Source organism: Eptatretus burgeri, chromosome 16 (assembly GCF_056783735.1).
Source record: "Eptatretus burgeri isolate ZD-2024b chromosome 16, Ebu_testis_v1, whole genome shotgun sequence".
Classification (NCBI taxonomy): domain Eukaryota; kingdom Metazoa; phylum Chordata; class Myxini; order Myxiniformes; family Myxinidae; genus Eptatretus; species Eptatretus burgeri.
Window position 1 is genome coordinate 14,596,545 of NC_140976.1, and position 13,257 is coordinate 14,609,801.

At 51.0% G+C, this 13,257-nt stretch overlaps 1 protein-coding gene across 3 annotated transcripts in view; it reads right to left on the reverse strand.

Annotated features, from left to right (window-relative positions):
- LOC147010565 (uncharacterized) overlaps positions 1-13,257 on the reverse strand; it is a 124,829-nt gene that overhangs the window by 5,095 nt on the left and 106,477 nt on the right. The window lies entirely within an intron of this gene.

Below are 13,257 nucleotides of genomic sequence, written 5' to 3' on the forward strand. Positions count from 1 at the left end.
CAGAACACAAACACCACACAAAATACAACACACAAAATACAACACACAAAATAAGTTCTAATGAGGGGTCTGCAATCTCTGATTGCTCTTGCTAGTTTGTTTATGAAGTCACAATCCAATGAAGTATGTCAAGGACACTAATCAAACATCAGGTGCACGACTTCAGTACAGGTCCACCATTATGATGCAAGAACATATTGGAAGGCCAAGTGGTCTTTGACATTACACCTTGGCAAAATTGAGGAATGACAAAAAATAATTAGTATTTTTTTTTCTGATTGCCATTTGTCCTTGACCTTTAACCAGGAGGGGTATGAGGCACATTGACCGAAAATGTTTCTTGCTCCAAAGGACAAGCTAGAGAGGGCAATTTTGTTCCGATCGGACAAACTTTATTGGAGTTATGGTGAAAAAAATTTTAAATGTATAATTAGGTCATGACCTTAAAATTAGGTCAAGGTCAAAAAACATGTCAGCCCTGCATACTTTTTCTTCCCATTATTGGTGAAAAATTTCATTCAGAAAGTCCAGGCTGGCTCTGAGATACAACTAGAAAACTCCTAAAGCATGGAAATAGGGAGTGTCGGGAGAAAAATAAACAAAACAAGGGAAAAAAAAGACATAAAATGCTAGAGTCCCCGTTGTTTCAGTAATTTTGCTGTGCAGAGTTAAAGGGCTAGCCCATATTTATTTACAACTAAAATAGCCGCCAGTCTACCAGTCGGCCATCTTTGATCAGATCGTAAGATAAAGTGAGGGGCACGTGTATGCCGTCGTCTACTGTACTTGTGCCAAGTTTGAACAAAATCAGACCATGCATGTCTGAGAAATGGTTGGGGACACATTTAAGTAACAAAATAGCCACCAGTCGGCCATCTTGGATATAATCTTGAAAAAAAAAAGATGTGCTTTTGTAAGCCATCATTCGTCATCTGTGTACCAAGTTTGAACATTGGTGGTAATTGCATGGTCCGAGAAATGGTTGAGGATGTGTTCAACATCAGGTTTTTCTTTATACAACGGAAATGGCCACCAATCAGCCATATTGATCGCATCACGAAGCAAAATGATGTGCACATGTATTCAAAATGATGTGCATATGTATTGTTGTGGTTACCAGATTCGCAAACCACCATTCAGGTCCCTTAGGTGAGGTATCTCGGTAAGTGCATGTGTAGTTAGGCCCAAACCCGTTGTCTAGTGGGAATACATGTCATTTATACGTGCTGCGACTCTTCAGGATAGCCGTTTTTCTTTTACTATCTTTATTTTGGACCAATCGCCACCATCACAACCACAACAACAACCACCAACCACAACGCCGCTTCACCACAACCGCCATGACCTTTACCGTCGCAACTCGCCACCATCGCATCACCGTCATCTCGCGCCACTCATGGGCACCGATGCTGGACTCGTGTAGGGCGCACGTTGAACAGCGTGTACAAAATCACGGATTTTCTGCTTCAAAAACGGATCCAAACGACACACGCCCACTTTTTTGCCGTCCAATCGGTGAGCGAGGGGCGAATTGGCTCCGCCCCCAGGGCGATCGATATATGCAAATTTGTGGATCAAAAAGCCTTCACGCCCACTTTTCTCGGCCAATGGGGAGCGAGTTGAAAGGTCAAAGGGAGGGGGTCAAAGGCGACGGGGGGATAAAAGGACGGTGTTCGTCAGTCAAAGGAGTAGTAAAGGTCGGAACGAGGCGAAGGAGTCGGAACAGAGAGTCAAGACTTCGCTGGCGGTGGAGCTGCTCGTCGTGTGCGTTGAAGTCGGAACGGAGGGGACGAGCTGTGGAGAGGCGGCGAGGGCGGACGAGGGGGTGCTCGGCCGTGCAGGGGAGCTGCACCCTGGGAGGCCGGCAGCGCGACCTGGCCGAGGTGGAGACGCCGTCGCGCACATAATAAAGATCCTCTATACCCCGAGCATCAGCAACCCCTCCTGTTTCCCCCCGCGCTGAGATAGTGCGATCAAGGGGGCCCCGTTCCCACCCCCTGCCAGGCACTGTCCACGAGGCCCGCGGGTTGCGGGGCCATCGCGCTCCGCGTCTCATCACCAGACGGGTAGGCCCGACCAGGTCTCGGCCCCAGGCCTACCTCATTCTTGAGGGTATTTCTTTTCCTTGGTTTTGGGTATGTGTTGTCGGCGCCGTCTGTGAAGTAGAATTGTATAAGTGTTGCCGTGTGCTCGGTAGTCGGTATTAGCTCTGCACTGTGTTTTCACTTTTATGGTTGCTTTTTGTGTAAATGGAATTGTGTTTTCTTTTTTTTGTGTGCATTTGGTGGAATTGTATTTGTGTGCTTTCCGTTCGTCGCGAATAAATGTGCTTTATTGTTGAACTGTCTCCCGCTTCGCTCGTCTTTTCCCCATTGAACCCCCATCTTGCTTCACGAAAGGGTTGGTAGTGGGCTGAGTACGCCCGATAATTAATCGAACCGTCGAGGTCGACGATAACACCGCCGGTTATTCTGATAGTACGGAACGGGTCGCTATGCGGCCCGTGTCCGAAGTCGACCTGCGGCGAGGTGCGATCGCCCGGTCTACCTCTCCGCGTGGGTACTTAGGTAGTTCGAATTTGGCGAGCAACCCTATCCCACGCGGGGGCTGATTGGCTCCGATCGCGGTGAGACCGAAAGGTCCACCCGTGACTGGTTCCCGGCGTTAGTCCGAGAGGGTCACGACCGGGATTGTCCGTCCGTGGGCGACGTGCCGCGATTCGAGTTACGTGGCCGCCGGCTCGCACGCCGGCGGGCGCGAAAACCGCAACACTGGTGTCAGGTCGTGCGATACAAATCCATCGCCTCCTCGCGGCACTGGTATCGGAGAACAGGAAAACGGGCTCTCCTGTCTCCGGCCAAATTTACGGGAATCGGTCCAGGGGTGAGAGAAGCGACCCCGATTCCCTCCAAATTACGAGCGAGCAAATTAACCCTTCACGAGAAGCAAGATGGCGTCTCAAGGCGAGCGGGAGCCGGGGGGTATTAGAAATGTATATGTGTACAATGTAGAGTCCATGGTCCAGGATGGAATCCCCGAGCAGGAAATGTTGATTGTGCAGGAACACGGACTCGCCTAACTGAACCCAAGGCCCGAGGTGGGTGCGGCAGCGGCCGCGGTGTATGACACCTCCCCCCCCTCTCCACCAAGACCCTTCCCCAACCCTTGCCGAAACGGCTCAGCTGAGTGCATCCAACATGGCCTAGCCATAGCCATGCTGGCGGAAATGAACAAACAAATGAATGAAGTGAAAACGACGATGGATACAAATACAAATGAAATAAAAAACGAAATGAAAGGCATGAACGAAAAGATGGATGCGAATACACAAAAAATGGATGAAAAGATGGATACAAATACAAATGAAGTGAAAACGACGATGGATGCGAATACACAGCAAATAAACGGAATGGAAGCAAACATGAAAGAAGAAATGAAACAGCTGCGTGGGTGAGACGCAGAACATGGGCCGATGCCTGCAGGCGGGCATGAAGGCCGTGACCAGGAGCTGGGAATGGCGACTTCACGTGTGGGAGCAAACGAGCTGGGTGGGGGTGCAACGAAAGCTGACAGGCCCGCGGTGGAGGCGGGTGAAAAAATAATTCGTGGAACGTGTTGGGCGAGGGTCGTGACGATGACCGAAAGGGAAAAATTAAATGGGGAGACCAAAACGTGTGAGACGAGACACGAGGTGACGACAACAGAAATAATAGTTGAGACAAGGGAGGTAAAGGGGTGAAGAGTTGGCAGAGACACGGGAGATGGGAACGATAGAGGGAAGACTACACGATGAAGACGGGGTAAGTGACGCACACACACACACGGAGGTAGTGGAGGACAATGGGGTGAGCTGGCGGACTGGGTAGAGACCCAGTGCGAGCACCTGGATGGCCTCCTCCAGGAACGAGGGGGAGGGAGAATGCCCCTTGAGGTGAGTCACGACCAGGTGAGTTCGGTCGTGCTTTGCGAGGTTGAGGGGACGAGTGCTGTGGACAGGTGCACTGGAGAGCTTGGGGGGTATAGAGGCCCCGGAGACCCTTGTGGGGACACGAATCCCCAGTGTGGTTGTCCCTGTGTGTGTGGTGCAAGGTGTGAGTGCGTCCCCGTGTGTGGAAGCGACCCCGTGTGTGAGTGGTGTGGTGGCGATGGTGCCGGAGTGCGTGCTTTCCCAGCACGCCGTGTGTGGATGAGGCACCGTAGGTGAGAGAGGCCGTGTGTGTGGATGAAACGGTCAGTATGAATGAGGCAACAAGTGTGAGTGGTGTGGTGGGGATGTTGCCGGCGTACGTGCTTCCCAGCACACCGTGTGTGGATGAGGCACGGAGTGCGAGTGAGGCACCGCGGGTGAGTGCCCCCGCACGCGTGAGTGAACGGCCGTGTGCAAGGTCGCTGTGTGCCAGGGAGACCGTGTGTGTGAGAGAGCGGTATGAGAGGGAGATGTCGGTTGGCATGCGGGAGCACGCAGCCGCGTATCCCGGTGTGAATGTGATGGAGTGGACTGTGTGCGTTGGAACACGCAGGTGTGCGTGGGTGGAATGGAGACGACGACGGCGACAGAGGAGAGAAAGCCGAGTAGCGGCTGTGGTTGTTTCGAGGACCGTGCCGGGTTCACCCAGCAGTGAGCACGCGGTTCGTGCTGTGCAACGCACGAGACCACCACGTGCTCGCTTGCGAGAGTGAAGTCCCGGTCCGGAAACGCACGCGGTGGATTTGCCGATCCCGCGGACGGACAAAGTTTAGGCAGGTAAATGGATTTGGACCGGACGGGTTCTCCACGCGATCGTGTGTGTTCAGCTCCAACGGGCAGGGCACATGTGTTCGCGTGGGGAACCCCTCGAGACGTGTGGCTTGTTTTTTTTTTTTTTTATATGCGCACGGTGACGTCATGGCTGCACGTGTGGTTGGAATCCGGCAGGAGGGGTATCCCGGCCGATGGTACCGTCCAAGGAGGGACGAGGAACACGTGCAGCTGCAGGACGTCACGGGCAGTTGCAAAGTGCAAAGAGCGCGAGTTGCGCATGGCGCTGCGCATGTAAAGAAAAAAAAAAAAAAAAAGAACAAGCCTCACTTTCGGGTGTACAGGATTCCTGGGCAAGGGGTAAAAGACCCCCTTACTTGGGCACAGGATGGAAACTAGTTAGGGGGAAGGGTTAGCTTAGTTAGACCGACTTCATGGGGCAGGGGTAAGTCCTCATGGAGTCCGTGGAATGGATTAGTTAGAGGGATTGTAGCCAGATTTAGGTTGGGAAATAAAATGGGATGATTTGGAGACAGCGACAGACAGTGAATGTGTAGAGTTGACGTAGTTTAGCTACGTAGTGTTAAAAGGAACGTGCTACTAGTTTAAGGGACGACGTGGGAGCACGAGTTAGTTAGGGGATGTAGTTAGAAGAATGGTAGAGTTCAGTGGTGTGTGTGTTGAAGAGTTGGTGAGTTATGAGGTGAAGACATGTTGAGTGAGGTGGAAGCATGTGCTTAGTGAGTGAGTGAGGCCAGCGGGTCTGTGTGTATGGAGCGAATGGGGAATGCATGGTGCGATGAGTGATTGGGGGAGGAGGACTTCGCCCAAGGGCCCCCGGGGTCAGTGTAGAGTGAGTTAGCTGGGTTAGTCAAATTAACAAAAATGGAGGTCGTTTTGTTGTTGGTGGGAGTGTAGGCTCGAAACCCATTTGGAGGGGTGCAGGAGCCCTGTTGACGGGCTTGGGAGCGTGGCTGCGAAAGGTGAGTATCGCTGACTGGGTACCCCGGGCACCAGGCTAGTCGGCCGCGGTAGGCCTCGGGGCCCATGGGGGGCCGGGATAGAGTAGTGGGCACGGGTGCGCCTGCTTGGTGTGGGGGCCCGGGGCGCCATTAGCCGCGTGGGCAGTGTTGTGGGCACGGGTGACCCTCGGAAAGGGGCCCGGGAGGCCGGCCTGCCACGTGTGCGTTTCAGGGGAGGTGCCATGGGGGGCACTCGCCGGTGTTAGGGAGCTGGTAGGCTCGGAGGCAGTGTAGTGCCCGGGGGTGCCATAGCGGGAGATTCGGCAGAGGGTCGTGCCTGCCAAAGGGAGCCACGTGTCCCAGCCAGGAGACCGTGTGAGGGCACGGAGAGAAAATTGGGGGGCGAGGCCCGAAATTGTAAGGACACCAACACAGGCGACGGGAATCTGGGTTGTTAGAACCAATAGTTTAAGCGAGAGGCGCTTGTTGAAAGCCCCGGGGTAGTTTAACAGTTAAATGGTTAGGATAGATTAGGAGATGTACCCTCCGCACCATCCATCCCTCGCTGTCGTTGTGGGCCGCTGGACCCACTTTTGGTTATAGATCGCCGAACTCTGGGGAGGCCATTCTGAGGCTTCGTTGGGCCTCGACACAGGACGTTAGCTCTCCCTTATTCTTCCTCCGGGAAGGGAACGTAGGGGTTGGGAGTAGGCTAGGTGACAGGATAGGTTAGCCGAACAAGGACGATAAAGGGGGTTAGGGGACGATTTATAGTGGGTAAGTAAAAATAAAAACAACAAAAAAAATAAGTTGGGGCTAAATTGGGGTTTGACAAATTAAGGGAGTGGGTATGTACAGTGACAGGCAAAGGCGATAGGTGGGAGGGAGACAGGAAGGTAGGTCCGAGCCCGCCTTCCAAGTGGCCAGCACCACCGCACTCCCTCCACCAACCTCCACTGAACGGCAAAGGCTAGCCAACTCCATCGGCTGGCCGTGTTTTGCTTCAAGGCGGAGGCCGGCCAACTTCATCGGCAGCTGTGTTCTGCAAGGCCTGTGCCGGCCAGTTCATCTGCTGGCTGTTTTTCTTCAAGGCCTGTGCCGGCCAGTTCATCTGCCGGCTGTGTTTGCCTGCAGCGGCCTTCTTCTGCGGGCTGTGTTGCCTGCACCTTTGCCATGCCATGCCCACTGCCCATGTTCACCAGCCCCGTTCAATTTTGCTTTGCCCCCCCCCTGTTCATTTCCATGTGCGCCAGGATCCGCAAGGCAACAGTTTGCCAGCCCCGAGAACTCCCCTGTTGGCAGCTACAACACGGGCCTGCAGTGGCGGCCCGTGCACCGTGTTTGTATCCATGCATCCATTCGTTGTGCTCATTGCGTGTGCCACTTGAGCTGGCACGGAGACTGCTTTGTGCAGCCCAAGCACCGTTGTGGTTCACTGAGTTCAGTTCAAAAAGGAAGGCCTTGGACTGCGTGTGAGCAGCCAGCCACGTTCCCTGTCACCTGCATTGTTTGAGTCAGAGACTGCATGTGGGCAGCCTGGCTCCCTGCTAACTGCTTTCTTTTGCAGAGTTCAATGATCCTGGGCCATGGTTTAGTGTAAAATTTGTAAGTTAAGGTTAAGATGTACTGTACATATGAGTGCGTCCCCGGCATGTTTGTCTTAGCGCCGGCAATTTTATTTAAGTCGTCCGTGTGAGTGAGTTTGTTTAGGTAGTTACGCAGCCCTCAGGTTATTTATTTTGGGGACACGAATACCATGAATGTCGCACTCAGGGATCCGTAGGTAAAGTGTACTAGGGGAAAACTACACATGATGGCACACGAAAATTTGACGACTCGGGACGAGTCTGTAAAAAGGGAAGGGGGTAGTGTTGTGGTTACCAGATTCGCAAACCACCATTCAGGTCCCTTAGGTGAGGTATCTCGGTAAGTGCATGTGTAGTTAGGCCCAAACCCGTTGTCTAGTGGGAATACATGTCATTTATACGTGCTGCGACTCTTCAGGATAGCCGTTTTTCTTTTACTATCTTTATTTTGGACCAATCGCCACCATCACAACCACAACAACAACCACCAACCACAACGCCGCTTCACCACAACCGCCATGACCTTTTACCGTGCCGCAACTCGCCACCATCGCATCACCGTCATCTCGCGCCACTCATGGGCACCGATGCTGGACTCGTGTAGGGCGCACGTTGAACAGCGTGTACAAAATCACGGATTTTCTGCTTCAAAAACGGATCCAAAACGACACACGCCCACTTTTTTGCCGTCCAATCGGTGAGCGAGGGGCGACTGGCCTCGCCCCAGGGCGATCGATATATGCAAATTTGTGGATCAAAAGCCTTCACGCCCACTTTTTCTCGGGCCAATGGGGAGCGAGTTGAAAGGTCAAAGGGAGGGGGTCAAAGGCGAAGTTACGGGGGGATAAAAGGACGGTGTTCGTCAGTCAAAGGAGTAGTAAAGGTCGGAACGAGGCGAAGGAGTCGGAACAGAGAGTCAAGACTTCGCGGGCGGTGGAGCTGCTCGTCGTGTGCGTTGAAGTCGGAACGGAGGGGACGAGCTGTGGAGAGGCGGCGAGGGCGGACGAGGGGTTGCTCGCGTGGTGGAGGGAGGTGCACCCCTGGGAGGCCGGCAGCGCGTCCTGGCCGAGGTGGAGACGCTCGCCGCGCACATAATAAAGATCCTCTATACCCCGAGCATCAGCAACCCCTCCTGTTTCCCCCCGCGCTGAGATAGTGCGACCAAGGGGGCCCTGCCCACCCCCTGCCAGGCACTGTCCACGAGGCCCGCGGGTTGCGGGGCCATCGCGCTCCGCGTCTCATCACCAGACGGGTAGGCCCGACCAGGTCTCGCCCCAGGCCTACCTCATTCTTGAGGGTATTTCTTTTCCTTGGTTTTGGGTATGTGTTGTCGGCGCCGTCTGTGAAGTAGAATTGTATAAGTGTTGCCGTGTGCTCGGTAGTCGGTATTAGCTCTGCACTGTGTTTTCACTTTTATGGTTGCTTTTTGTGTAAATGGAATTGTGTTTTCTTTTTTTTTGTGTGCATTTGGTGGAATTGTATTTGTGTGCTTTCCGTTCGTCGCGAATAAATGTGCTTTATTGTTGAACTGTCTCCCGCTTCGCTTCGTCTTTTCCCCCATTGAACCCCCATCTTGCTTCACGTAAAGGGTTGGTAGTGGGCTGAGTACGCCCGATAATTAATCGAACCGTCGAGGTCGACGATAACACCGCTCGGTTATTCTGATAGTACGGAACGGGTCGCCATGGCCCGTGTCCGAAGTCGACCTGCGGCGAGGTGCGATCGCCCGGCTCACTCCTCCGCGTGGGTACTTAGGTAGGTCGAATTTGGCGAGCAACCCTATCCCACGCGGGGGCTGATTGGCTCGATCGCGGTGAGACCGAAAGGTCCACCCGTGACTGGTTCCCGGCGTTAGTCCGAGAGGGTCACGACTGGATTGTCCGTCCGGTGGGCGACGTGCCGCGATTCGAGTTACGTGGCCGTCGCACGCCGGCGGGCGCGAAAACCGCAACAGTATACTCATGTGTTGTCTTTGTGACAAGTATAAATAAAATCGGCCCATACATGTACGAAACATGGTTGCGGACGCACGCATGCACAGGCACGAAAATCGAGACCAAATCCAGAAGCCCTGTTTCGGACTAAGTCCAATGGGGGCTAAAAACTGAAATGGTGGTTTAGTACTCCTTGGGGTCCAAGAAACTCCTTAAAAACTGGGGCTCCAATTGACGAAACAAACCCTCCAACATCAAGAAGCCTTCTGCTATCCTATACGAGTATAGAGGGAAGTTTAACAAGAGAGGGTAACCAGAGATTGTAGACCCATGCCAGGACTTGTTTTGGTGGTGTTTTGTATGGTTTTGTCTGCTGGTGTGTTACATAATTAATACAATTCAATACATAATTATTCGTAATCAAGACGTTCCAATCCATAAATAGTATGTAATTAATACACATACTTGTGTTCCATAAGCAAGTAATCAATTGACATAATCACGTTCCAACACCACGTAATCAATCAATGCAACGACTCACATTCAAGAGTATGTAATTAATATACACTGAGGTTTCAATGCTATGTTATTAATAGGCATACTATCACATTTGAGGCCTACTAACATGTTACGCCTCAGCCCCGAAAGGCCTAAGAATGCCCCCACGGATTTCCGAAACAATTCTATGTACTGCGTTCAGTTATTCCAACATACTGTTACCGTTCCCCAAGGATAATTCAAACACAAGAATGACCGCACTGTGGTCACAAAATTTTTTTTTTCCACTTGATTAAACTAAGCTTGATTAAACTAAAATTTCACTAACAGCTTGATTAAACCTCATTTATAATTTTTATTCCACATATGATTAGATTTTTCAGAATAACGCTTGACCCCAACAAAGCCAATGGAAATCTGAAGCAACAAACACGGGCAGTGTATAATCAGCAGAGGCCGACAGGCCTGATGTCTTCGGCCCACCAGAAAACCAAGATGGTGGCCATATTATTTTGTCTGGGTGCCATGGTGGGTGGAGTCAAGTAACAAATGTGGGTGTGGTCCGGCAGCTGTCCATACAATAGGTGCACTTTTCAAAAATATACCCCCAACAAGAAGCACAACCACAACGATGCGGAGCTCTTGTAGACCTGCGACACGTCGCAGGTAGGCAGCGGAATGTGCACAATGGGTGGGAATGTTTGGGAATGAGGTGGCATGCAAACTTGTGTACAACGAATCATAAATATACCCTGCAAAGGCACTGACAATACCGATTCACACAACGAAGAACAATGGGGCAAACGAGGTCTGAGATGGCACAAAGCAATTCATATATGCACCCCCTCCCCCGACCCCCACCCTTTCCATGTAACACAGGGTCCTCCCAGGAAGCTTAGGCTTCTGCCATGGTTCTCCATCTTTCGGCCCTAGCACTTGCAGTCACACACCTAATTAACTTACCAAATAAATCAGAGGGCTGGGGTAGGCGAACTGAAGCTCACTTTAACTGTTTTCCTCAACACTGCACCCTTCATTGAAATAATCACAAAATTTTGAAATATTTTTGCGGTTCTGTGAAGCTGGCACTCTCCCAAGTCAATAGCATCCAACATATAGCGATCCCGAGACATTTATATAATTGGTATTCGTTTAGATAGCCACTCCATCTGTCAAGTGAGTAAATGGAAAAAGATGCGTTGTGAAGGGCTTTTAGTTAGGTCTGCAATCCCCTATTCTTTCATATATTGCATTAATTTTATTTCAGACACAAACCCCACAATGGATGCATGCCAAGAACAGACCTGTGTTGGGGAAATTATTCCTCTTTTTGACAAATGGCCCTTGCCTCAGTCTGACTAGGTCAAAGTGGTTGTTTTTTTTTTCTTTTATCTACTGTTTCTTTTATTTAACTGTTAAGACCTAATACCTACAGTGGGACCCGCTTAATAGAATCACTTTGGGCCGGACAAATTTGATTCTAATAAGCGGGTGATTCTAATATCCGAGTTCACCAGAGTTGTGGAGTATCAAGCGGATCAAATGTCGAGTACACATACGGAGACAAATACTCAGCATTTAGTTTGATTTATATGACACACTTGCTCAAAACAATGTAACTTACTACTGAAAATAAAACAATTACACGTACAGTACATATGTACTTTTCAAAGCAAAACAACATAGGTTTGTCGATGAGCCTACTCTGTAATGAAAAAATTGTCAATTGTTGCCTGCTTTAACGAGTCTGTGGCAATGGCGGTGACCTCCTTGTCAAGTTTGCGCAGGAAGGCCATGTCACTGAACCCATGTGATAGCAAACCAAGCCTGATCGTCTTAGCTGCAGACATCATTTCCTTGATGGTCGGGACAGAGATCTCCTCTTCCTCCTCTTCCTCCACTTTAGTGTCGGCGTCATAGTCTGCGTCAGTAGCAATTCCCATTTCGCGTTGGACTGCCGAAACGATGGCTTCGTCTGTGACATCATCGTCTGTGGTTTGGAGAGTGGCGTCCATGTTGACGAAGTCCTGCAATTGGTCGGGATCCATTTGAAGAGGGTTGGCTAACTCGTCGTCGTCATTGCTCTCGACCCTTTCGCCTTCGCTTGCAGCTCCGATGAAAATTCCTCCTTTGCGCCAGCAGTTCACTATGCCGGTAGTCTTCACATCATTCCATGCTGCGTCCGTAAACAGCATAGCGTCAAGGATCGTTATCTTTTTCGCCAAGTCACTCGCTGTCATTGCTCCATCCTCGTTGTCAATCTCAGTGAGCACTTTTCGTAGCATGGCACGGCGGTAATGAGCTTTGAATGAACGGATAATTCCCTGATCTAACGGTTGAAGAACAGAGGTTGTGTTCGGCGGGAGAAATGCCACAGTAATGTTCGACAGTTGAAGTGATTGGGGATGTGCCGGACAGTTGTCGATGAGAAGCAACGCTTTCTGGTCATGACGCCGTAGCTCGCGATTCCACTCATCGAGCCATTCAGTGAAGAGGAAACCTGTCATCCATGCGGAGGAATTGGCTCTGTAGCGAACTGGAATTGTTTTGAGGCCTTTGAAACACCGTGGATTCTTGCTTTTACCAATACCGAAAGGAGGACGCTTAGCACCAGTCATCGAGCAGCAAAAAAGCACCGTGATTCTTTCCTTTGGCTTTTTCCCACCGCAGTGCTGATCTCCCTTGAAGAGGAACGTTCCGTCTGGTAAGGCCCGAAAATACAACCCGGTTTCGTCAGCATTCCAGATCTCATCAGCCGTGAAGCCTTCTACGAGATCCGGAAACACGTGGTCCAGCCATTGTTGTTTCCCTCCTACGTCAGCTGCCGCTGCCTCTCTGTGAAGTTTCTTGTGGACGATTCCATGTCTTTTCTTGAACCGGTCAATCCAGCAGTTTGTCGCACTGAACTTCTTGTTGTTGAACTTTTCCGCGAACTGAGCCGCTTTCTCCCGCATCAGAGGTCCAGAAAGCGGTGCTTCCTTTTCTCTAGAAGTTTGAATCCACTTGACCATTGCTGATTCGACATCGGGTGCGTTGCCGCTTCGCTTGTGTTTCTGAGAAGACGAATCCACTTGACCTTTCAGAATGGCCTCTCGATCTTTCAGAATCTTGCATAGGATCGGCTGGTTAATTTCCAACTTGTCTGCAGCTTCTCGTTGGCTCATTCTGGGCAAAGCGTCATAGTCCCTCAGGATTTGTGCTTTATCAATGTTTGAACGATCCGTCCGCTTTCGTTTTCTGTCCATCGTGGAAATGACGACACGCCTAGTGCTTAGACTGCAGCTGTCAGCCGTCTGCCTATCTGTACAATGACTACCGAAATCACTGTCGTGGCATAGCGTTATTTCTAGCGTGACGTCAGCTGCCTGGTGGCAAAAGTTGGAACTGTGCGGCCAGTAGGCGCTGAACTGTCGAAGTGGATGGCCAGCAGCTGATTCGATTAAGCCGGTTTTTGATTCTAATAAACGGGAAAAATTGTGTACATTTAGATACAATGGAATCGGTCTCAACGATTTTGATTCTATAATACGGGTGATTCT